This window comes from Mastigoproctus giganteus, chromosome 1 (genome assembly GCF_048544385.1).
Source record: "Mastigoproctus giganteus isolate SK-2022 chromosome 1, ASM4854438v1, whole genome shotgun sequence".
Lineage (NCBI taxonomy): Eukaryota > Metazoa > Arthropoda > Arachnida > Uropygi > Thelyphonidae > Mastigoproctus > Mastigoproctus giganteus.
This window is the reverse complement of record NC_143575.1, coordinates 173,776,889-173,803,327: the sequence shown is the minus strand read 5'-3', so window position 1 is coordinate 173,803,327 and position 26,439 is coordinate 173,776,889.

Genomic DNA, 26,439 nt, shown 5'->3' with positions numbered 1-26,439 from the left:
CATCCCGCTTCAGGTATACCGTCTATGGAAAGTTTCATGAGAGTAATCTTCAAGCACGATAACCAGCTGACGCTTGCGATGACCCCTATATACAAAAAATCGGTTTAAATTGGTGCCAACAGTCTTAAATTGTGCCAATAGTATGGACTCTCTTAGATGAGGAAGTAAGAAAACACAAACAACAAAACTTGGGTGTAGTTTCTACTCCACAGTTAGTATAAAAGGCCTGAGTTTGAATTCCATCAACGATGCTAGAAAAATTTTTGAGCTTTTAATGGAATATTTAAAGATTAACTCGGCAACGTTGTTGCCAAATTAGTTTGCATGGTTTATTTCTCCGCGAAATCTGGTTTTTCATCTAGAAAACAGCAAACCGACCGAAGGATGCACGCTATTTTCTTTTCTAACATTGTAGTATTCAATTTATTATTTTATTGCAGTTTTTATTTACACGTTCCTGGGAAAAAAAGACGGCGTCTGCACTTATAGAGGAAGATAAATTCATCTAGATGATTTTATTCTGCTAGCCGAACTCAAGGAATTCTGTATAGAATCTAAAAGGCTAAATTTCCTTGATTTGTCGTCCAACTTATTTTCCGATAATTTTTCACTCAAAATTACTGAGTATATTATCGAGAAAGTGAACTAAATTAGGGTTTTAGGGTTTACTAAGGTGATTATTTTTATATGGTGTCACTACACTTAAAAAAAAAAAACTTCAGAAGTGTCCCGAAAGCTTTCGGGACCTTGAAATTCCATATATGCCCACTAAGCAACGTCATCCTTTGTATTTGCACATCAATCAGCCCGACCTAATTAAAATATCAAATCGCACTAATGAACAGGATGATTGACAGATCAGACATCTGACCTTTCCATTCTTTTTTTTTCAAATATTGATTGACAATGGTTTTATACAAAAGTCCTTGCTATCCTCATTTGTGTCATTTTTCACGTATTATCTTAAATCTTAAAATGAACATTGTTGCTCTAACATTAATTTTCAAAAAGTATAAAATGTTCCGCAGTTTAATGAGATAAAATATTTACTTTTATTTTTAAAAAAATTAAAAAAATCAATTGCAAGTTTGAGCTTGTTTGTTATAATCCTTTTATTAATGAATATATTGATTGAATGATTCTAAATCACTTGTCGGATACTTTTCTTCCAGATTTAATTAACAGTCAGGAGATTAACACGAAGTTACCGCTAATGAGGACAAACACACCATCTGTTTTTATTCCTTTCTTTTCGAAACAAAAAACGAAATTTATATTCCCATAAAAAGTGAAGGATCAACTTCAATATTTGCGAGTATATTAGCATAGCAAGATTTTAAAGTTACCAGCTGGATAGGCAACAGGGTTTAAGTTTTGAAAACAACATGAATTATAAAGAAAATAACCTTCATTTCCTAGTTATAAGTTTTATGCTGCTTCATCATTCTGACAAATGACTCATGAAGTTCCAGACATTAAGAGGCTTACAAGGAATACCGACTGATTCGCCCAAGGAGGGCAAAGCATTTGTATAATGATTCTCTATATAAAGAAGCTTCGAAGCAACTAGGGCACATTCATAATTCAGTATCATAGTCGGGGCGTATCGCGTGTAAAATGTCTTAAGTGGTGTTCGACTGTTTCTTTGTGAGGAGTTAAGTCGATCGCTTCGTGTTAGAGGATGCGCAGAGGAAATTGATGCACGTTTCGTTGGAGATCACTTCAGGAGAGAGGTCCTTATCCAAGAGAGAAAGCAAATAGCTCATTGTACGCTTCATTTTCCTTGAGTCTGCATATTGCATTAGTAATTACTGTAACTGGCACGGTTCTTGCGCATGCTAATGTCATTAGCATCGCAATGCGCAAGAACGGAAGTTAGGTGGTTTATGTTTCCCTGACGTCTCCTAACTTGGCTCGGTAAAATTTTTAAATGGGTTTCTGTGTCGAGAGGTATATGAAAATGAGTTATTAGGAGGATATTTCGAAAGTGTTCTTGCTTGGCACCGAGGAGAGGAAGACATTTGGGCTGTACAAGCGACACTTGGTTTTCCGCAGGAATGCAAGAGAACAAGAACACTGTATAATGTCAATGATCTTAAGATGAGCATAAAATAATTCGTCCTTTGCTGAAAACGCTTCTTACTAACTTTTTCGTTGTTACAAAAAATACTCGAAGAACAGCCCTCTGAGGGGGCAGCACAACTGGTATAATTACCATCCTCCTCGCACCAGGTGGAAAAGACCAGAGTTCAAATCACTTCAATGGCGCGAGAATTTTTATGGGTCTCTTTCACAACATGGTTGACTTAGTCGGTCTTAGTCGAAGGTAGCAAGGTTTTTTCTACCGGAAACTCTGGATTTAGCATTTAGGTACTCAACCAAGGACAAAATGACTGCAGTCATAACCAGATTTTGAATTTCTAGTAAAATTTTAACAAATCTTTGATGTTCTCCTTCTTTGAAATTGACTGTTTGGTGCCATCTATCATAGTTAAAGAGGAAAATTTTCCAAGATATTCTACTTGATCTTTCTTTTTTTGACTAGGCGACGATCATATGGATTTTTCATCCCACAAAGCAGACGAACAGATAGAATACATGCAGTTTACAAATATATTTTTATAAACAGTTTTCATTGCATCAGCAGAATTTGAATTCTTTAGACTCGTTTTTTTTCTTTATGAAAAGTTCAAAAATATTATTTAATGTTCTGTCTTCAGTTATTCCTTTTCCATTGAAAAATAAATGAAGTATGAAACAACATACTGTTGTTTGTGTGTTTTGACGTGATCGAACATTTTTTGTACAAAAGTTAAGCTCGAGGAGAGCATCACAGTGATTACATTCACCAGTCTTTCATACAGGTTGGAAAATACCTCGGTTTGAATTGTGTCAATGATGTGAGAAACTTTATCAGTTTCTTTTCAAAACATCGCTAGTTTAGTTGGTCTCGGAAATGCTGCACAGTTTTTAACTCCCGGAAACTTAGGTTTTCCAGAAAACAGGCAAAGTGATCATAGAATAAATTTACGCCTCATAGTCTTAGTTGCTTTGGCACTTAGCACACAGAAAACTAAAGTGATAAGATTTTGTCTGAAAACGCTTAGAGGCTAGAAAAGGTAACAAATGCTTATGATCTTGTCTAGATAGATTTTCTTAAAATTGCCACTAGTAAAATTAGACTTCCTCGACAAAATAGAGAACTATAGCTTCACACTGCATCAGTCGGCTTCAAGACTGTTCAGATATAGGCATGCATCCCCAAGTTTTGATATACAGTATACATGTGACACAGCTGCAAGGCTTCGATAACATTTCTAGAAGTTTACCTTATCACGGGTGATTTTATATAATTTTAAAGATATCAAATATTCTTAGAGTGGCTGAGTTGTCCAATAGTGGAATGAAATTATTTCAAAAATCAAATCAGATTCAAAATTAAAAAGACCAGAATTAGAATTGTGCCTGTTAGTCAAAATCGTCCGATTTTTGCTTACAATTAAATTGTGTCTACAATTAATTAAAAACACAAATAAAAGATAGCAGCACTTACTTGAAGCATTATTTGAAACTTATATATACGTACACGTAAAACATACACCACAAGGTTTGCATAAGTAAAACGTATATATACGTACGTACTCGCGAACATTTTGAATAGTTTTCTTCATAAGGTTAATGAAGATACCATGCGTCTTCATTTTAACTATTTTGAAGGCAAAAGAATACAACGTTCAACTAACGTTTTTCTACGGCCCACGCAATCACAGAATTCTCAATTTCTGTCTTCTACACAAAAAACCTATTATTTATATCAAATTGAAAATAAACCAGGTCAGCCTCAGATATGTATTTCAGTTACATCTTGTACGTATCTTTAGAAACCAACTCCTTATAGTAATAAACAAAAAGAACATTTTATCTGCTTCATTTTACAATTCCGATAAATCATAATGATTCATTTGACTCATCGACAACCTGAGTGCTCTGAAATCTGTTTGAAGGTAAAGAACGCCCAGCACAACATGGCCCAAGAGAGAAATTAGATACAGAGGGCTGCTGAGTAAATTTATAATGTTAAGTATAACTCTTCTTAAAGAGAAGCTAGAATATTTTTTACAAGTTATCCAACTTGGGCAGGAAAAAAAATGGATTCGTTTGAGCTTGTTTGACTAATGGATGTTGTAAAAATAATATTCATTGGTTGTAGTGAGCTGAAAGAGAGTTTCTTGGACACATGCCAGTGCTCTCGATGCGCTGCGTGTGAGATTTTTCTTCTTCCCACAGCGGGAAGCAGCACATTTAACTCCATGGAGAATAAAAGATCTGAGCGAGATTATCTTTAGTATTTTTTTACGCTCTTTGCAAACTTTTAATGCGGAGCATTTGAATAATTTTATGTCTATAGTTGCAATAAAAGATTTATATTAACAATGCAGATTCGTGTCGGTGTGAATCAAGTATCTCTAAAATCTCGTGGGACTGCTTTTCCTAATCTACGGTGAGATATTTCGCCAAAAAAGAGTCGAAATATTCGTGATATACAATGCCCATTGTAGTGGTTTGAGTACGAATATGATCTTGGCAAACTCCTAGAATGTAAATGGCAACATTTCATTTCGTGAGGATTATACATAAGGGGCAGAAAAGGATTTCTTTTTCTTGATATTTGTCTTTTTTTATGGAATATTTTCTGACCGATATTTTTCTTTCTAAAACGAAAAGCATGTTAATTATTGAATACTAATTTTCCATTGCTGAGCATTGATGTGTTTCTAACCATACACCAATTTTCAAACTAATGTCTTATTGCTTCGGGACAAATTTTAAACAGCATAACTCAATCGAGATAATATAATAAAACCAAATAAGAAACATTACAAAAGATTAGAAACCCTCTCACAAGCTAGGTGTAGTTGTTCTTAACTGCATCACTTAGCGACTCAGATTAGAAAGGTCATATATAGGGACTTGCCCTTATGTCTCTGTCATATCAGTCCTCAATGTTATAAATACTTGTAACGATCAGTAAATACGTTGGGTATTTACGAATCTATCAGTAGTTGTTTGAATAGCTCAAAGTACCTTAAGATCAAAACAAAATATCCGCTGAAAATTATTTTAGAACCTCGCCAAAGAACTTCTCTTGGGATTTAATACCCAGAGCCCAGCAATTATGACGTTGTTGGAAGCTCCAAATTCTTCTTTTTTGTAAAACTATCCAATATCTCCTGCGAATTTTGCTGAATCTTCAAGATCATATAAATCTACCAGAGAATAATATGGACATATTACACTTAGATGAGTTGGCTCTCGGGTGGCCCTAATATGACAGTTTTTTTGTTGTTGTTTGTAGTGCTGAAACATTACCTTTTTCATAAGTTTAGGGTGGAAGTTCTTATTTATAGGACTGAACATCATTTGAGAAAACTGTTTAGCAACAATAACGTTTAGGTACTAAATGTACAGACTTATTCCCATAGAAGACTTAATTATCGCTGAAATTTTATTGAGCTATGGCTTCAGTTGTTTCGATGATTAACTTAAAGGTCTGCGTTCAAATCCCAGTCAAGATGGGGGAAATTCTTATGGGCGTTTTGGAAATATGACTGAATTAGTCAGTTTGGAACGGAATTGCTAGGTTTTCTCCAGAAAATGTAGCTTTTTTAACCATCCGTACAAACACTGACAAAATGACTCCTCCTTAGCTGTTTTGACACAAACAAAAAGTCTTACCTTAAACAATCCGACGATTTGCTTTCCGAGAAGTTGCATGTTCATTAAAAATCTAAGCCTTCTTTCTCCTTTTAATGCTTATTTAACGAACCATTTATTCTCTCTAACCTCCCTCTTGGGATGCTTGCCATCATCCAGTTATCAGATTCCATCTGCGGGTTTTTTCTCTCCATTTACTGCAGTAATTCTAATATTGGAATTTTATTTCTGGTATCCAAGAAATATAATCGAAACAGTTTTTATGTCGGTTAGCATTCACCTCCCGGTAATTGCGTTAGAGTGCAGTTACATAAGTGGAAAAGCTGAAACTACCACCATTACTTGTCTGAATCCCTAGCGGTGAAAGACAGAAAAGAGATGGAAATTTTAGGAATACGCATGTTCTCGTGTTTTAAATCCTAAATGTTGTTACCAGTACGTAAGATATAATTTCAGATATATAAAATTCGCAAGCCAGTACACTTTATAACGTTTCTTTTATTTACGAATCTAAAATCCATCCATTTCTCTCTCTCTCTCTCTCTTTCTCTAAAATATCGTTATCCACCATGCAGATCAGGAAGTAGAGGATATCAGACCAAACAAGAATTCATGTATTTCCTTGATGCTATTTCTAAAATTCGATTAGATGATATCAAATCTCTAAAGTAGTCAAATTTCTTAAAAAGCTTTCGAAAGTGATCTGTTTTATAACGCTGGTTCCATCGCAATATAAACGTACAAGTGGATATCTAATGTAATTTTGACATTTTCCAAAGTGATTTTTTTTTTTTGTATCGCTTATCTTGCTGTTCTGAGTGATCCACTTAATGTAAATATCGGGATGTTTCACATCCACTGCCTCTCGCATTTACTGTACTGCCCTATCTGCCACATTAAGACACATCCGCGTATGGCAGGTGCACAGAATGGGATCTAATGCGTTTCCTGTTCTTTTCATCCAAAACATGTAAGCTCATTACTGAAGATGGTGTCAGTAATTGCGTTCTTTTTTTTTCCTGTGGTAATTCCCAATCTGGAGGGTTTTTTTATGTCTTTTTATCGCTTTTCTGAATATTTTCTTGGCCTTAAAATATCTTTATGGTCAAGGTACATTAGTGCGAAATATCTGATAAGCGTCAGGAAAAGTTGACACCAGTAATACTGAGAAGGAATATCGATGATGACACAGACGGAGAGGTGGATTTGGTTCTTCTTAGGTTAAAGCTTATGGAAGCTGACAGCAATTAAATTTATATTTTACCTTGAGAACTAATACTAAATAAATTCCGAGATGAACTTTCGTCAAACTTCGAAATAGAGAATCAATAAATACGAGTATGTACTCTTCTATATACATAGAGGGCTTAGTATGCCAATAAAAATCCCCACAAAAAAGAACTTTTACTGCAAATCATGGGTGTTACTTCTTCATAGGAGGAAATACTGAAAATATTCAAAAGGCAGCAGAGTTTGTAAATGTACATGCTATGCACAGGAAACAGTGAATACCATTTTGAAGAGTATCTAAACATACTTGAAATCTTGATTTTGTTTGAGAAAGGAATACATCTTAATGTAACATTTTTGACTCAATCTCCTAATTAAAAACCCCTGAAATTTTGTTATTCTTTCGCGGAACACCCTGTATATTTCCACTTAATCCAGAAGTAGTGGCGTCCCTATTTGTAGTAAAAATGGTGCCTGGGTCATCTGACAGGTGCCCATTTTTTTAATTTTTTTATTCTGTTTGAACGATGCCAGTATTTTATCTTTTCTTAATGGATTGCAATACTTGCCTTATTTATCAAACTCGGACTTATTTTCAAAAAAACAAAAAGTACATCAAATTTTACTAAAAATTACAGCGAAAATGTATTCGACATAAAACAGAGATATCAGTCTCTTAGTCTTTTCCATTTTCCAATTCAAAAGACCGTTAAGTGCGTGAAATTTCAAACTGTGCGTATGCATGTACAGTATTTCTGCTTGTTACATACACTGCCCTACCATTAATATCCCGACACCCTTCCATGGACGGGGAAATAGAACCTGCTATAAATAGTATTCACACTGGGCTTCGAACAGACAATTGCAAAAGTGGGCATGTAACGTGACACGTTCAACAGAATTGCCTCAACAGTTCAACAGAAATTGATCACCTCAACAAATGCTAGACGCTGATTAACATGGTGTGAGGAGCGTGAATCCTGGACTGTAGAGCAGTGGAAAACAGTCCTATGGACAGAAGAGTCGAGGTTCGCACTCTACCAGTCTGATGGCCGTTCCCGGGTGTGGCGAATGCCAGGGGAACAGTTCCTTCCTGATTGTATCCTCGCAATAATGAAGTTTGGTGGAGGCAGTGTCATGGTATGAGGCTCCTTTCATGGTTTGGCTTGGGCCCATTAGTCGATCGACAAAACCATGAATGCTGTGCAATACCAGGCCATCCTGGACAATTATCCACTTCCAACATAATGGCAATACTTCGAGGAAGGCCCATACCTGTATCAGAAAGACAACGTCATGCCATACTGCTCGGGTCGTAACAGAGTAGTTTGAGGACATGGGTATGGAAAAGTTGTATTGTCCAGCCTAGAAAACTAATCTGAACCCTATCGAGCATCTTTGGGATGTATTGGATCGTCGGGTGCATGCACGTCGAGATCGCCTAAAGGACAAGGCCGAACTGGTGGCTGCGTTAAAGGCCGAGCGGAAGAACATATCACCTGACATTTATAAAAAGCTGGTTGAGAGTATGCCGCGAAGATTGAAGGCTGTCGTAAAAGCAAAAGGTTTCAGCACAAAATATTAAACGACACAATAAAAGCTCTTTTTTGTCTAAAGGCAAAAAAGAGCTTGTGAGATTCCGCGCCACTGCTACCGAATTTTAAAGGAGGAGTAGAAGATGCCGAAAAAACCACGGAACTTTGGACACGAAAAGGAGATTTTAATTCTTATTTCGTGGATGCTAAATGGAATTTGACAAAAAAAATTACTGGTATCTCTTTATCACCTGATTTTCTTTTTCTTTTATAACAAGTACTCTTTTAGTCGTTCATCAATACCACATAATCCTCATTACAATTAATAGAATTAATACCCGTGACTCTATTTAAATTAGAGCTTGAAGCTCGCACTCAGCAATTATTTAGTTTCATTTCTATTCTACAAATACCAAGTTCACTTCACTTTTTAAGTTCCTTGGTTTTCTTCTATTTGTTTTTACGATCTCGTGAAAGATAAATGAAGCCTTCACGCACACTGCAAGGGGACCGTCAACAAGTACGCTATCAGTTGGATGCTTCCTTTCATACGAGGTATGCCAGACGTCGCTAGGACCTTTGCTTCTGTCACCTAGTGAATGATTTAGTACCAGCAAGATTTGCTCATAGATACCGTTAACTGCGAATTCCGTCAGCTCACTTATCATAACTGGAAGTTTGACTGGATGGGAAAGGTTTCTATCTCTGCTGGGGATTCTGTATGGATGCTGTACCGAATTTCCTATTCGCATTTGCGAAGCTTACCAATGCCTGAAAAGTAGCGACAAATATTTTGAATAATCTAATAGCAGAGTGATGCAATATTGAACATTCTGCCGGTATTCGATTAAGCACTCAACTTTTTCTTTTTACAACCTTCTGCATAATCGTTGGTACTCTCGTTCTGTAGTTTTCCACTCAGGTCCGATCAAAGCCAGTGTTATGAGAGGAAAAATTGGAGGTTCGCCCGAAATCCTCAATTCTAAGGATCATTATTTCACAGAGATTATTAAAATTTAAAAAAAGAATTGATTCATTGTTTATCTTTTTATCGAAGACGAAGAAAGCCATAAGGCTTTCGTGTATGTAAATTTTGAAGTTTCTGTTTTGCTTGATGAAAATCTTGAGTTTGTTGAATAAAAATGTACCCGCTCTCCACCAAGACAGTTGATTCAATTACGGTGGAAAAAGTCTTAGTCTTCAGAAACTATTGCAGTAAAAGTCTGATTCTATTTAGGAAGGTAGAAAAATTTTATAGGTTTTTTTTTAAAACGTTTGAAATTCACTGTGCTTTCCGCGAAGGTGAAAAACTGATTGCTATGATTTTGTTACTGCAGTAGATCAAGTCCTCTTGAGTAACACACCAGGTGGAAAAGACCTGAGTTCGAATCCCATCGACGACGCGAGGAATTTTTATGGGACATTTTCACAACGTTGCTGAGTTAGTCGGTGTCAAGCAAGGGTAGATGGGTTATTCGTCCAGCAAACAGAAAATCGACCACAAAACACATGCAATTTACAGATAATATATATATGAGGCAATAGGACTTAGTCACTGAGGCGCCCAAAAAACTCTACAACAAGAAACAACATCAGTAGATCAATTAAATACGAGTTAAGTTTTGTATTGATGTTATACTCACTGGCCAAACAAAAAAGAAATTAAAAACGATTTTTCAATTGGCGCCAACAGATAATTAAACGTAAAATATGTACACAGAGTGGACAGAAATCATGGGATACCTACCTAGTAACGGGTATGTCCACCTTTCGCCCGGATAAGGCCAGTCACACGGCGCGGCATTGAGTTCACTAGTTCACGAAATCGTTCCACAGTATTTCCATCCATGCTTGTTGCACAGCTGTCCATAATTCCGTCGCATTCCTGGGTGGAGAATCCTAAACTCGAAAGGACCTTTCCACAGTATCCCAAAGATGCTCACAGGGTTCATGTCCGATGAACAGGGAGCCATTCCGTGGTAGTAAAATCTGTGGAATGCTCTTCGAACCATGTTCTTGTCACCACGGCTCCGTGGGGAGGCGCATTGTCCTACTGGAAGAGTCTATTGCCCTGTGGGTGCACAAAGACCACGAAGGGATGCAGATGGTCTGCAAGGATGGACACGTAACCTGGACCTTTCAGAGATGCGTTTAGACGTACCAGAGGTCCCAACGTGTGCCAGTTGAACACGCCCTAGACCATTACCGGCCGTCCACCTGCCTGAACAGTTCCTTGTTGACATGACGAGTGCATAGTTCTGTGCGATTTCTGCCAGATACGCACCCTTCAGTCAGCTCAAAATAACTGGAAATGGGACTCATCGGACCAGGAGACCCATCTACAATCATCCAAGGTCCAGTGCCGATGTTCTTTGCCCAGCTGAGGCGTAGAGTCTCGTGTCGTGGTGTTAGCAATGAGACTGTGGCGGATCGGCGGCTCCCATAACCTATTGAGACTAATGATTGCCTGATGGTGTTTGTGGAGACGTTTCTGGCACCTCCCTCGTTGAAGTCGGCGTGATTTGTGCCACTGTCGCTCTCCCAGTGGCTGAAACAATGCGAGACAGACGTCGACGGTCGCGTTCATCTACCACCTTTCTCCGCCCACAGCGCTGTCCACGTTGAGATGTTATTCCGGAAATGGCGTATTCCCCATACACTCTTGATACTGTCGAACGGGGATAGTGCAATTTCTGTACAACCTCCACGATAGGGTGATCCATGCATCGGGCTCCCACTATCATCCCTCTTTCAAAGTCAGTTAATTCACGACGTTTATCCATACTGACATCGAATTGCCGTCTACGTGAATGTAGTGATGCAGTGTACCTAAACACCTGCCAAGCGGTGGGTTCGTCCACTAGAGAGTGGGGTGACAGCATCGCGTTGCCCAGGAACCAGTTATCCCATGAATTCTGTCCTTTCAGTGTAAATGTAAGTTCTGACATGGTGAGTTTGATCACAAGTTCCTCGGTTTCAAATAAATACTATACGCTTTCATGAGACTTCTTAGTCGAATCGGTCATTGAAAAGACAGATGATTTTTCCGATTTTCAGAAAGATGTTATTGTTGGAGTACCTTAACAAGAGCCACAATTTAGCAACCCGAAAGCAACCACTCTGAAAGGAAGAAATTCAGCAGAAAGTCTGTACTTCAAGAACGGGACCGCAGGAATTTAAAGCGAGTTGTGCATCAGAATAGAAGTTCCAGTGCTCAGCAATTGACGGAAAACTAAATTTAGGCAGAGAAAGATCCATTTCCACCCGATCTATGCAGAAGGAATTGAAGAATATGGTATATCACAGTCGTGTGCCAATACGAAAGCCAATCCTTTCTGTAAAAAATCAAGTTACGATTGGAGTAGTACCGCCATTGCCATTGTGGAACAGTGGAAAAAAAAAGATCATGACGAGTCTCGATTTACACTTTTTTTGCACCTAAGGTAGGATGAAAGTGTGGTGTGAACCTCATGCCGGCAACCCAAAGGTCGCGGGTTCGATTCCCGCCTCGGGCTTGGATCAAAGTACTGCAAAAACTTTGGGAGGTGCAATATGGCTACAGAAGCCGATGCGCCAACAACTACCAAATCAAAAAAAAAAAAAAAAAAAAAGTGAACCTCATGAAGCCATGCATACAGATCGTATCGTGTCTACCACACCAGCAGTTCGAGGTGGCATCATTATATGTGGGTATGTTGGTACGGACTGGATCCACCATTGCCGTTAAAAGTCGTCTTATCTCCAATGAATACCTTTCTGTCGTACTGTACCAACTTCACCGTGGAATGCTTCATTTTTACCCGGATTTCAATGAATACTTTCAAGACGACAACACAACTGTCCACCGTAATTCAGATACAAAAATTGTATCTGAATTATTTGAGAAATATCCCCAAAATTTCCAACGTCTACACTGGTTCTTCAGATCTGAATCCGGTGTATGGTAGAAAGGGCATTACGGCTACACAGTTCTCTACTCACCACAATAGAGCAGTTGACAAATATCCTGATGGAAGAATGGTTATGTCTGGAGCTAGTCTCCCCCACACACCTACGGAATCCATACCACGATATGCACAGGCTATACTCGGGTAAAAGGTGGCTCTACAAGACATTGAATAAAGGTTTTTAATTTTTTGGCCAGTGAGGGTAATTTCTTCAATAATAAAATAAAATTTTCATTTAACTGTTTTTTGTTGTTTTTATATATACAGGGTGTTTCAGTTAAACGTTTCAGAACTTCTAAGAGGGGTAGGGTACATCCTGACAACTCGAAATCATATAGCAATGTGGGGTCGGAAATGCTTTCCTGAAGCGGTGTTGTACACAGAAGCACCATAAAGAAAAGAGACCGTAAGTGAGAAATCGTTTTAATAATACATGAAAAGAAGCAAAAGGTACATGGATTAAAGTAAGTGTTCGAAGTTTCTTCCACGGGCTACAATGCACGCCTCACATCTCCGACGCATGGACATCCGAACATTCTGGAATACTCCAGGCGAATTTCGAATTTCTTCGGCAGCTACTGCGATTCTTGCAACCAGCTCCTCAGCATTGTCAACAGGGGTGTCATAAACTAGCGATTTCATATGACCCCAGAAATAAAAATCAAGACATGATAGGTCGGGTGACCGAGCAGGCCAACGCACGGGACCACCACGTCCGATCCACTGTTGACCAAATGTGACATCCAGGTAGTTACGAACATCTCCGCTATAATGGGCAGGGGCTCCATCGTGTTGGAACCACATTGTCTGTTGCGTCGATGCAGAAATCTGTTCATCTCTCAAAAGTTGTGGCAATACTTGCTGCAGAAAGATCAAGTAGATAGGTCCGGTTAGACGACACGGTAACAGGTAAGGTCCGATGAGGTGATCTCCCATAATACCGGCCCATACATTGACCGAAAATCGAATCTGTGCTGCACGACGTCGTATTGCATGCGGGTTCTCGACCGCCCAGATATGGTCGTTATGCGTGTTGAAAATTCCTTCCCTTGTGAAGGATGCCTCATCGGAAAACAACACTTCAGCAGGAAAAAGGGGATTTGTAGCACATTTTCCAAGGTACCACTGTGCGAAAGCAATACGAGGTGCATAATCCTCCGGTTGCTGTGTCTGGACACGCTGCCTGGAGTATTCCAGAATGTTCGGATGTCCATGCGTCGGAGATGTGAGGCGTGCATTGTAGCCCGTGGAAGAAACTTCGAACACTTACTTTAATCCATGTACCTTTTGCTTCTTTTCATGTATTATTAAAACGATTTCTCACTTACGGTCTCTTTTCTTTATGGTGCTTCTGTGTACAACACCGCTTCAGGAAAGCATTTCCGACCCCACATTGCTATATGATTTCGAGTTGTCAGGATGTACCCTACCCCTCTTAGAAGTTCTGAAACGTTTAACTGAAACACCCTGTATATAATTTAAAGGCTTATTTTTATATAAGGCTGAGAGATGAGCTATCCCTCAGTCTCCAATTAATATTGCTGTCATTATAGGATTTTAGGCACATCATCCACTTAGACCATATTGCACCGTATAATATATTATGTTCAGTAAATTGTGTGCGTTCTGTGATCGATTTTCCTGTTTGTTGGACGAAAAATCAGTTGGTTCTGGTTTTTCGAAAAGATACTCCAAATGGCAAGAGCTGCCCCTAGTATTAATAGTCGAGAGAGTGGTTGTTGTTGTAATAAGGTTTTAGGATCACCCGCAACTAAAATACTGCTCCGTGTATATTGGCTGTTGCGTATGTTCTGAGGTTGATTTTCCGTTTTCTAGACGAAAAACCGGAGTTTCCGGGAGGGAAAAACCATGCTGTCCTCGCCTGAGACCGACTAACTCAGCCACCTTGCGAAAAAGGCCCATAAAAATAAATCCCGTCATTGACGGGACTCCAACTCAGGTTTTACCAACCCAGTGTGGGGAGGACGGCGATCTTACCAACTGTGCTACCCATGAGGGCCAGAGAGAGAGAGAGAGAGAGAGAGAGAGAGAGAGAGGGGGGGGGGTTGAAAATTTGCAATCAATCAGCTCTTTGATTTATTGTACAGTAGTTAAGTTACTGCTGAGCGTGTATTTGCACCATTTTTATGTTCCTTATTTAAATTCGAGCAAATGTTTTTCGTCTTTCCACCACCCGCTGTGGGAGGGGGATGACGAAAATATTCCCAAGACGAAGGACATTGAATGACCACTAAATGTATTTATGCTGTTATGAAGAAAGAAGTTGAAGTGTATTACCAGCAATTCACCGAGGAAGGGCTGAATTCTTTTGTATTGAGCAATAAAAAGTAATGGATTATTTTCATTTCCTGCGTAGTACCACTGCAGCTTATTGCAGCCCAAAGCAGACAAAAAACCATGTGACTGTAAAACAAAGCTCTTATTTTTCTTTTTTCCATTCCTTCTACCTCCATAGAACATATCGCAATTTCCCTACAGCTCAACATTACCCAAGACAGTGTCCCCCTAGCTAACAACCTCGGGCAAAATGCAATCAGGTTGGAAACTCCCACATGACCATCACTTTGACATTTGATGATAGTAACGGAAATCAACTCTGGCATTGGTTGGTTGATTTCCACTCTTTTTAAGGAATCTAGAACACGATCAGTTAGTGAACAGAAGTTGACCTCAGTGAGACTGAGAGAACCATGTTTATTGAGATATTCCGCTGAGAATTTGGAGAGATTGCTTATACTGTAATTCTAATTCTTGAGAATTTTTTTTCAATACGTGAAATGACAGCATTCATGGACATTTTGATTGTTTTGAAATTGCAGTTAGATTTACATTTATTTAAAAATCTGGCTATATTAAAAGAGATTTAATTCAGATGCATTTGAACAATTGTTTGGTTTTTTCAGCTTTCGCAGTTGAAATAATATAATTTGGACTAAATAAGTTGATAATAAAATGTACGACGAATCTTAATGACCCTTGCAGGTAGCAGAGTGGTTATTTACGATTACTGGCCTTCTCTACCGAGTGAAATAAAGCATGGATTCAAATTTCCACATGACGAGAGGAAATTTTATGGGCGTTTTTCACCTCGTAGCTGAGTTAGCAATTTATAGGTACGATACGGTGATGCTTTAGTTGCTTTGGGGCAAAAAACAAACAAACAGTACGGCAGAGTGGCATTGAATTCAGAATCGTAAGCCCTCGTGGGTAGCACAGTTGGTAGAATCGCCGTCCTCCCCACATCAGGTGGAAAGGACCTGAGTTCGAGTCCTGTAGATGACGTTAGGAATTTTATGGGCCTTTTTAATAACATGGCTGAGTTAGTTGGTCTCAGGCGAGGGTACCATGGATTTGAGCTTATCTTACTTGAGTTTATTTTCTGAGGACTGTTTGAAGAAGTACCTGTATAAATCGGCAGAGGATGTCGTTTATGGACGTCAGTGCACCAACACACTTTTCCAGCGATGCTTCTGACTTCTTAAAATACGGAGTACAAAAACCTATGGATAAGTGGAATAGCCCTGTACTGAACTGCCACCGCGATCACCCGACTTCACACTCTTAGATTACTTTGCGTGGGTTCACGTGAAATCCATGAATTTTTCATACCATGACAAAGAATCGTGGGGGGATTCATCACCCTGAATGTTGTATTGAACTAAATGGAAGTCACTTTGAACAGCTACTTTAGACGTTTTCCTATTAGGGGTTTATTTCACTTTATTTTTGTTTCTTTTTTAAACTTTATGATTAATGTTTAATATATCGGAAATAAAGACTTTTGAGACATGTTTGTAGGAGCTTTTTTTCTTATTTTAGTTGTAAAATATGCTCCTACATTTGTTCGCATAATTTTTAAACACCTTAAACATTACTTAAAATTGTAATATTTTTAAATAATAATTTTTGCATTTTTAATTTCTTATTAAAAATAATGGACAGTCAGTTAAATATTAAATTATTTGAAAATGTTAATTGAAATTTCAGTTTATTCATTATGAGAAAGGCAGAGTGGGAGTTCAAATAGATACACTAACTCAGGAAATAGAGAGAGCAGCAAAACCATTTAAATACAGTAATGTTCATGTATTTTTGTTAACGCGAGGCATATTAAATCATAGTTGAAGAAGTAAAAATAACGGAGAGGTGAGGAATATGATACTAGTGAACTATCAGCGTTCATCGACAGAAGAATAATGAAAAAGGATGATATCAAGTAAGTTTATCTTTTAAGTCTTTCTAGAAACCTGGCTAGAAACTCTCATCACTGAAACGTTATTCAGAAACTGCTTCTAAATATCTTTCTCTCTCTCTCGCACGCATGCACACACACAACGACAGAGAGAGCAGTTGGTTGTAGCCCGCTTATCGTAATAGCATCTTTCTTCTGTTCTTTTCTCCTAAATTTGGAGACACTAGAGATTGCTCCAGTACACCCCAGCATTCTCCACTTTGCTGTGCCGAAATGCCTGGAGGAGTCACATTTCCGGCCTGTTCGCGAAAAAAGGTGAACCATTGTCTCCAAGGGACTAGCAAAGGTCTGATTTATCAAAAGAATTGCTCTTAAAGTGAGCACTAAGAAACATCAACTAGCAGAACGAGAGTTCTGGACCTTTACTTCGTTCCCTGGGGCGTAATAGGGGCTTGTTTATAGTGGGAAACTTTACAAGGTTTTAAACTCAGGGTATATGAAGGGTTAATGGCCTTTCGTTGCCTTAAATTAAGAAACTGGAGCAAACCTACGTTTTAAACAATTTCTATCAGCAAGTTTTACCTTATAAAAATAATAGCAACCTTTTATTTATTTATTATGTATAGACAGACACACAGGAGAATTCCTATTGATCAGAAACAGAGGTATATAGAAGAAAACTCATTAATTCTATATCGAATAATCCGAAGTAATTTTGCCCTCGCAGGTAGCACAATGGCTATGGCTACTGTTCTTTCACACCGTCTGGATTAGATTTCTTTCTCAAAGGAGGATCTTTTTGTGACAGTTCATGTCTGTGCCATCGCCGTGGCACGAACACTGGCTTCTCATGACTTCAGTTACTTAGCACTAATTGTAAACAGCCCATCTCCCATTCCAACGTAAATGGCTAATGCATTAAAGCAATGCGTGATTTTGTACTTTGGTATTTTATTTCTAAATATTAGTAATTTTTAGAATACAATATTTAGTTTTATGGACGGCTCAATGTTCCACCTTACAACGTTGTGAATACGCTGTAGGGTGGAATACGCCGTTTCACCAACTCCAGCACTGTTTTTGCAATTTTCTCAACCCCCTCCCACTTTTGCTGAATGGAGATTGTATGTCGATTTGGACTCATGTGGACGGAACACGCTGTCCTGGTTTTATATGTGCCAGTTTCGTTCAGGGTACGTCAAAAGAGCACCATTAAAATCTGATGGATTTCTTAATTACAGAATTATTTAATACTTTTTCGCCGTTTATATGTGCCAAAAATATCGATGTCGGAATCTTCATTTTCATAAGACTAATACGGCTGCTCCAGGAAAGGAAGCTTGGAAGCGAACAACATCTGGGCACCAGTTCTCACGGATGGCAAAATTAAGAGTATGGCTGAGAACTTTTCAAATTGTGGCGACTGATATTTTCTTATTTGAATACAGAAATTTAGGTCTTGACACAGCTCTAGTCTCTTCCCTTCCCTACCCGCCCTAATCTTCTGAGGTATACGGTCAATTTATTTGATGACATTGCTCAGTGATTCATCTTGTTTAATGATTATCCACAAAATGCTAGGGTCTTATATACTAGGGTTTAATCTTTCACAAACCCCTATTCATATTCAGGCTTCGGTGCTGTACTTCGATTGGTCTGTTATTTTGAAATGTTGCCAAAGCACAAAATAATCAAGAATAAAAATGGAAACTAAACTTAAAATAGAACATAATGGAAAACACAGGACAGAATGAATTGATTAGAAATGCTTTATATTCACTATCTAGAATGAAACAGTGCTTGACTCATTTTATAAAATTAGTTAATTTCCTATAAAAAGCGTCCGACACTCAAAGAAATTATTAGCATTTCTTAATTCAATGATTCGAATAGACTTTTGATCAATGGCTTTTTTTCCAAATATTCCAAGAAATACAGGTCTTTTGGTTCCGAAAACGTTCTGTGCGCATCGTAAAGACAGCCATAGCAAAAATATGGAAATCTTATGACGTCGTTCACGTAGTCATTTTATCATGAAGTTGTAAGGGGTTGAATTATACAGCATACTGGAATATAGAAAAAAGGAGGGGAAGGTTGAAGTCAAAGGTTATTGGTAAAGCCTTAAGAGCTGGAGAAAAGAATGATGGGATAGTGCACAGAAGTGTAAGTTCATGGGAATAACTGTATTTCGTGATTCCAAAATGAGAGATATGGTTTGAAACGCAATGCATAGGCAAACTGTGAAAGAGTGTGGTGACTGAAAAAAAATTGGGGTAATAAATTAAGTCCTCTAAAGGAGTACGAAGTTACAGACGAACTGTAGCAAAGAAGGAATTCTTAATTAGAATTCCATTCGACTGTAGGTGGACAAGGTAAGTTAACGCTTCGTATTAATGTGTCTGAAAAGTTTTTTCTTACAAATTCTAATTCACTCAGCTTTCGAGGATGAATTGTTAAAACTGCAGCGTATACGAGTTCCAGTTATTATTGTCGCCTTCGTATTATGATGTAAAAACTGGTCCTGGTCCACTTCATATGCAACAGCAAAATGTTTTCCCTACTCTCCTTTAATTATTTTATAAAGAAATTTGGGTAACGTTAATCTGAGCTGAGTCTAAATTTATATATATATATATAGTCATGCAAAGCACTTGAATTACAGCATTAGTGATCAATACACTAAACAAACCATAACCAGTGAATCCCCATTGAGAAAAAGACAACACAAAATTTCGGTAGAATACAAGGGGAGGAAGCAATCATTGTGGAGCTTTAAATTTTCCAAATATGGCGAAACTTCATTTGCAAAACAAATTTGGATGCGTTGAATTGAAGGCGTACAAAACAATCTGGAGGCCTCATTTTAGGAAGGCCGTCGAGTTGATTGAGCGAGTACAGAGAAGGGCAACAAGAATGGTGAGGGGAACGAAGGAGTCCTATTACCAAGAAAGGCTTAAGTTCTGCAAATTGTAGCGTCTGGAGACTCGGTACCTGCGAGGTGATCTGATTGAGGTGTATATGGCCTTGAATAGGTTGAGCAGGCTCAATTCTGATGGGATTCTTGCTCAGATTACGAACCTGAGGGGAATAAATTCAAATTGAGGAAAGACAGCTGTAGAATAGATGTGTGGGAATTTGCCTTTAGCCAGCGGCTAGTTGATTGCTGGAACAAACTTCTTTCATCTGTCTTTGTGGAAGTTGATAGCTTAAATAAATTCAAGGAGGAACTGGACAAAACGTTTAGAGGGAATGGATGTGCGAAATGTCTTTTTTTTTTTTTTTTCTTTTGCTGATACTACATAAGCTTGACTTTCTTGCATCATACGCCTCTGCTAATGCTAATTGGAACTTAATATTTGGATAGCAGTCTAACAGTAGGGAAATATCGCCTCTGCTCCCCACCCCTTTTCTTTCACATAATGGTTATTTTACTAAAATCAAAGTTAATTTTAAGTCTTTCTAATGTTCCAAAAATTTGTTAAATCTTGCATTTTTAGCTTTCATTTTTTTTTTCTTTAAAACATTAAAATGTAAATAAAGTTCCAGTTCGATCTCCAGATTTCAAAATGCTACACACTTTTTGCTTCGTTAGAAGATGACTCTGCAGTTTTCCTAAATAAGCGATCTCGTTAAATTTAACGAAAACTACTCGGAACTAAAACTCTCGTATTCTCTGCCGCAGCGATTCGAAATCTTATTCTGCTTCACACTTCATTAGGCAAACCTGTCTTGCGGATCTTATTTCTCTACATCTCCCTCTTGCGCCATCCGATGAACTTTTTTTTTTTTTTTATAAAACTCGTCAAAAATTTGTTGTTAGGAGGCGTCTTTCTATCTTCGTCTCACTGAAAGCCACGCCCACACATACGTCATTAATTTCTACGTTCCAACTTGTTAACTAAAGCAAGACGGTTTGTGATATTTTATGATTACTCATAATACGGCTGTAATGGTAGACGCGATAAAATAAATCGCTTGGAATATATAAAAAAATTAAAGATGAAATAAGCGGTTTTCTAACAAGATTGTAGCTTTCCACGTATACTGTATCTGTATATAAGGCTAATAAACGAAAGACAAGGGGAAAAAAAGCATTTCGTTTCCATTCGCGTATTAAGAATACTAGAGTTGATGTTAAAAATCAAAAACTTGTCATAAAGGTAATACGCAAGTGGCGCCATCTCTCTTCTGACTGAAATATTTTAGGTTATTAATCTCAGCTACGTAAAAAGTCTGACATGTTTTCTACAACTTGTCTACTGATTGATATGCCATACACACCTGGATGCTTGTGCCAATATTTTTTTGTTTTCGACCACCGTTCATCAAGAGATGGGGGAGGGGAAGAACTTCTTTTGTAGTAACCTCTAAGTGTATTGCATACTTTCAGAAGAGGAAGGAAAAAAAAAAGTGGTGGAGGAAAGATATCTGCTTGTGATTGTTCTCTACAGAAGACTGATATCGATCAATTCATGGTTGAGAAGGAAAAGGCATCTTATTGTCTCTGCCCGAACAAATAAACACCAGTGCACATATCCCAACAGAGAGCAGTATGTTCTGTTCAATCATCGATTATTCACCAAGTGGCGATTCGTTCTCAACATTTGGTATTGACAAAGAGGTGAATGATACGAGAGTCGGAAACTTCGTATTGACGTGTCAGGCATCACAGCTAAACACGCTTCATCCGATTTGTATTATTTAATGGGATAAATGCTCAGGAGAGAAAAAATAACCAAAATGAAACGTCCTTGGTGAAATGGAGAATTAAATTGTTACAAGAGGGATTTAAGAATTGAGATTTTATTTTTATAGGTTTGCTTTATATAACGGTAGCGTGTCCACAGTGCAAACCACATGTTAGATCACAGAAAACCACATGAACTTATGATTTTTATCACGCCTTCTGTCAAGCAAAATTGTAGGAAGACTGTTGGTACTACTATTGAGAACTTCGGCCCTTAAGGCTTCACTCTTAAAGGCTTCAAAGGACGTCTGATTTCTCCGGATATGATTTGGGACAGAAGCAGTTTATTTCAGATTCTTACATTTTGAAATACATTGTGGTAAAAGTATTATTAGCCCCTCAGTGAAATGCTGACGAAGTGACGCCTTTAGGGTTCATACGATACATTTGAAAAATAAAGGTTGATGCAAATATGGATATGGTGGCGCATCTCTTACGCACAACAGTGTCATGGAATGAATTATAGCCAAGAAAAGAGCACTCAGCTCGTAGCTGTGGACAGAAACAAGTAGTCAACTGTTGAGGACCGAGAGATTTGTATGGACGGATGGGTCTAGATTCTCAGATAGCACGTTTTAGTTTAAAGGTTGGTAAAAGGAGAGCGAAATTTCAGATTTGCTCTTATAGGCACTAAACAGAAATCTTTTTCTCCCATCTTATATTGATCATATAGATTTTAGAACATCACTTTTTTGCTAAGTCACAAAAGAAAGACTTTTAAAGTAAGAACAAAGTGTAGAACTTATTTGGCACTTTAGCCAGTTGTTTATATGTAAAACCTGGCTTTGTTCATGGATTACGAAACGCCTGTACTTAAGCCATTACTAGAACTTTCTAGGTACACTTCGTATACTCGAGAGAAAGCTTACTGAAAGATAAGAATTATGTATCCTTTAGTAAATTTTACCTACCTCAAGTACACGAGGTGTGAAAATTCTAGTAATGACCTATGAGTAAGTTAAAATCGAAATTGCCAATTATTTGCTTGTATCCCCTGGACAGCTTCTCTTCTGTCAGGATTGAAGGCAATCCTGGAAGTCATTTACTGATATCGACATACTCTTCCTCATATCCTCTCTACATACGTTTCCGCATTTCTTCCAAAGAACAAAAATGTATCCTTTCAGTGAAGTTGAAACTTGGCAATAGAAAAGTCACATGGAGACAAACCACGCTCCGACTTGCATGGCATTATTGGCAAGACATTTTTGAAGAAAAACATGGATACTTCACATTGAACATCCTCCCCACTCACCGATTTGGCTCTATCCGACTTCTATTTCCAAGTATCAAAACATATTCCCAATTTCATTCCCCATCCCTTATTGTTTATTGGCTTCATTCTTGGTTGCATATTTGGAAAGAGTTGGATTCAATCCCCAATAGAGATAAAAGGAATTGTCTTTATATAAAGGCGTCAGACAGAGGTGTTGGATTTGCCTACCACAGAGGAAAAGAAACGGAAGGCGTTGGTAACATTAAATAGAGTAAACGTAAGTTCGTTCCTTTTGTCACCAATATCCTTTAAGCGACAGCTGGATGAATATTATGTTGCAGTGTAACCAGGACTGGATTGAGGACTGGTAAAGCTCTAAAGAAAAGTTCTTTACATGATGCAGTAAACTAAATGTACTATATTTATCATGGTAGATTATGGAGTTGTTTGTAGCATAGAGTGAAGGAAAGGAGTTATTTGCACAAAGCAGCAGGATTGCCAGTAATTAGATTTAATAGATTTCTGAAGAGAGAAAGGAATGAGTTTTCGCCGTAACATGTACCAGATTTAATTTGCAAATAAAGTGCGCTCTTTACCCATTCGTATCTAAGCCTACTCTTTTCAGCGGGTTACAGCGTGTGTATTTCATTAATTGGTTGGACAGAATGTGGTTGTAATTGGCCCTCTAGTTTCAGTAGGGTGGAACCTGCTTACAATAATACGTCTAAAACAAACACATACCGACTTCAGTTGTCTCGATGCTTATCTCAAACAATCCAAGTTTTCTAGGTATATCATTAAAATACTGCGCAACTTTTAAAAGTTTTAAACTAGCCTATCTTCTCCGACATTTGTTCTTATTGTTAAGTCAGTTTCTGCATCTTAAACTTCCTGGAATAGGTTAGTATCTTTTGCCTCGAAAGACAGACGCAATTATCTGAAGAGAACATCTACGAGTACAACTTCCTGCAATGGTAAATTATTTCTCCTAATTTTTTTGCCCGGTCCTAATAAACGAGAGATTGCATCATTCCAGATACCGTAAAGGAAAGTAGCTAATGAAGACTAACTGGTATCACCTACTGACATTTCACGGAGAATTCTCTGCAGCGGAAAACCAGCGCGAGTCAGTGGTGTTAATCTTCATTAGTATGTTCCGGAATAGTTTCTGGTTTTTCTTCTAATCTTTAAAGAGCTCAGGGTAATGGAGTATAAACGTTCAACAATAAGTACACTGGTCTGAATGTAATCTTGAACAATGGACAGGATTTGTTGGAGTTTGTACACGTTGTAATTATTGTGGAAAAGAAGCAGAGCACATTAGCTGAAGCACATAACTCTTGGGGTTATAACGGGACAAAGTCGTTAGTGCTGTTGGACACGGAGCTCTGTTCATAAATATTTACGCAAATAATGGTGGATGGAAAGAGTTTAGGTTTTTGTACTTCTTTCTTTGCTGTTTACTACAGGTTCAGATTTTTTTTTTTGCTTACAGAAGGAAGAGATTATTAATTTAAATGATTTTCTTGTAATGATGATAACAGCAAAACTACGAGTAATGCTACTTGTGACGTCCTTGGGAAGTAGGATCTTGGTGGCTGATTGGATTTATCCTCCCAACCGACTTAGAAAAACGGGTTCGAAACTTGTCAATGACTCAAACATTCAGCTTTAAAATAAGCCTCTGTTTGATCAAGAAAAAGTGTAATTGGTTACCTTGGAATTTTCCGGTCTTATTAATTTTTTCAACTTGATGGGGTTTTGATATTGATCCTTCATCAGCTATTTTCAATAAACTACAGGATGAAGGCCTCTCCAACAACTTACCAGTTCCTTCTGTTGTGTGCAATGGTCATCCATTTACTGCCCACGAATTCTTGAATTTCATCTGTCCACCTCCGTTGTTGTCTTCCAGATTTTCTTTTAGATCCTCTTGGGTACCATTCCTTTATTTTCTTAATCCATCTGTCATCATGTCTTCGAGCTATGTATCCTGCCCAACTTCGGCCGGACACATTAACCCTCGCGTCCTGGGCGCTAATTAAAAGCAACCCAATACAATATTTAGGCATACCTTTCTTCTTTAACTGGCACTAATTTCATCACATAAAAGAAAAATCTGGATGTTTTTTGAGTAAAAATGGTGTGAACAATTTTGAATGACTCAGATTATTGGAATATTGATAGGTTAAAGCGAAAACTGCGTTCTGTTATCTGTTCCTATGTTAGCCTATCTAATTACATAATCTAGGCGTATAAAAACTCAACATCGTGTTATTCAAGAAATAACGTAACTTAATATCGCTTTGGTCAATTATAAATCTCAATACGTAAGTTAGGTTACGTAGTCCAGCATGACTGCGTAACTTAAACGATTAGTCTAATATAATTAAATAAATTCAGATCATTGTTATAAAATTAACAATGATAGTATTAAGAGAAATGAACGTATATGTAAATCTTGAGTTTACCAGTGGGATGCATAACGATATGCTTTTTGGTTGACAGCACTCCACACCAATGAGTAACCGACACATTTTATGTTGCACTTGACGCATCATAGCCTTAGTTGCTAATGCGCCAAAAAAACTTAAATCACTCATTCACCCGTATTTTTACCTAGATTGGGTTTTGCTGAGGTATTTTCCTCTTTTTTCCCTCATCCTTCAACTTTCGAAGCATGCATAAACAGAATCCGGTAAGAAATAATGTAATTCTTAATGGATGTATAACTACTCACTGCGGATTAGCGTAAGTTACACGCAATATTTTGTCTTTTATTTTAATTCCTGCTCTTTCACTCAAATGATTTCACCGGAGATTACACAGTAATTGGCAAAATTGTGCCATCAGCATTTTGATTACTTTCATGATGATTTTCTCAGTAAGGTAATTACGGAGTAGTTAAAGCGAGTCAATTCAGTGGCTTGTAGACAGAGCAGATAATCGGACACCGGTGAAATTGCGAGTGAATAATATCCGCTGATATACACGAAAAAAGTTCGAAAACGTGACACACGGTGAAATGATGCTGCTCTGGACCAATTTGCAAACAGTCCACGGGCCTTCGGATGCCAGCATATAGAGAGGCTATAAAAGGAAGTACGAACAAAGCAACCGGCTAAAGTCAATATCGGATTTGATCTGAAGAGTCGTGCATTGCTGATAAAGCTGTTTTATCTGAACAGTAGCACGCCATAATCCCGAATAACTGCCAAACGAAAGAAGAGAGAAGGAGGGGTTTTCTTTCACCAAACGGGCTGCGAAAAGTGAAGTTTAGGAAAACAGGTGTGTTGTCCATGGTAGAGGATGTTCACCAGCTGCTGTGTAAGCTTTTGTTAAAGAGATGGGGTTGCCATGACTCAAGCTGAAACGGAAATTGGTTTTCGTCCGCTGGAGAAGTTTCGTGACAACTAGCAATTCGATGGGTAACTTAACGTAAAAAATAAAGGTGGAGTGCTAGGATCCATAGTGAAGCGGCAGCTGCAGAAAATTCATGCAGTTGACTTACGGCAACGCGCCACATTCGCTTCATAGTTTCGGGAGAAGAGAAAGGGAGGTGGATATAAATGTGGTCATGGGACGTCGAAGTTGGGAAACGCATATTTTCAGAAACTGCTCATTTTCTGCCAGTGGAGGAATTCACCAGATGATGTCTTTTTTATTTATTTATTATTATTATTTTTTGTTCTCGTTATTGTATTAGGTTGAGTTTGCATCCAATATCGCCATTGGAGCTTTCTTTCGAGAAGAAAGAACTCCAATGTTACAGCATCACTGCCCGAAAGGATGAGCGTTATTGTTCATGCGTTTTTAACTGTAGATTATTCCTGCCC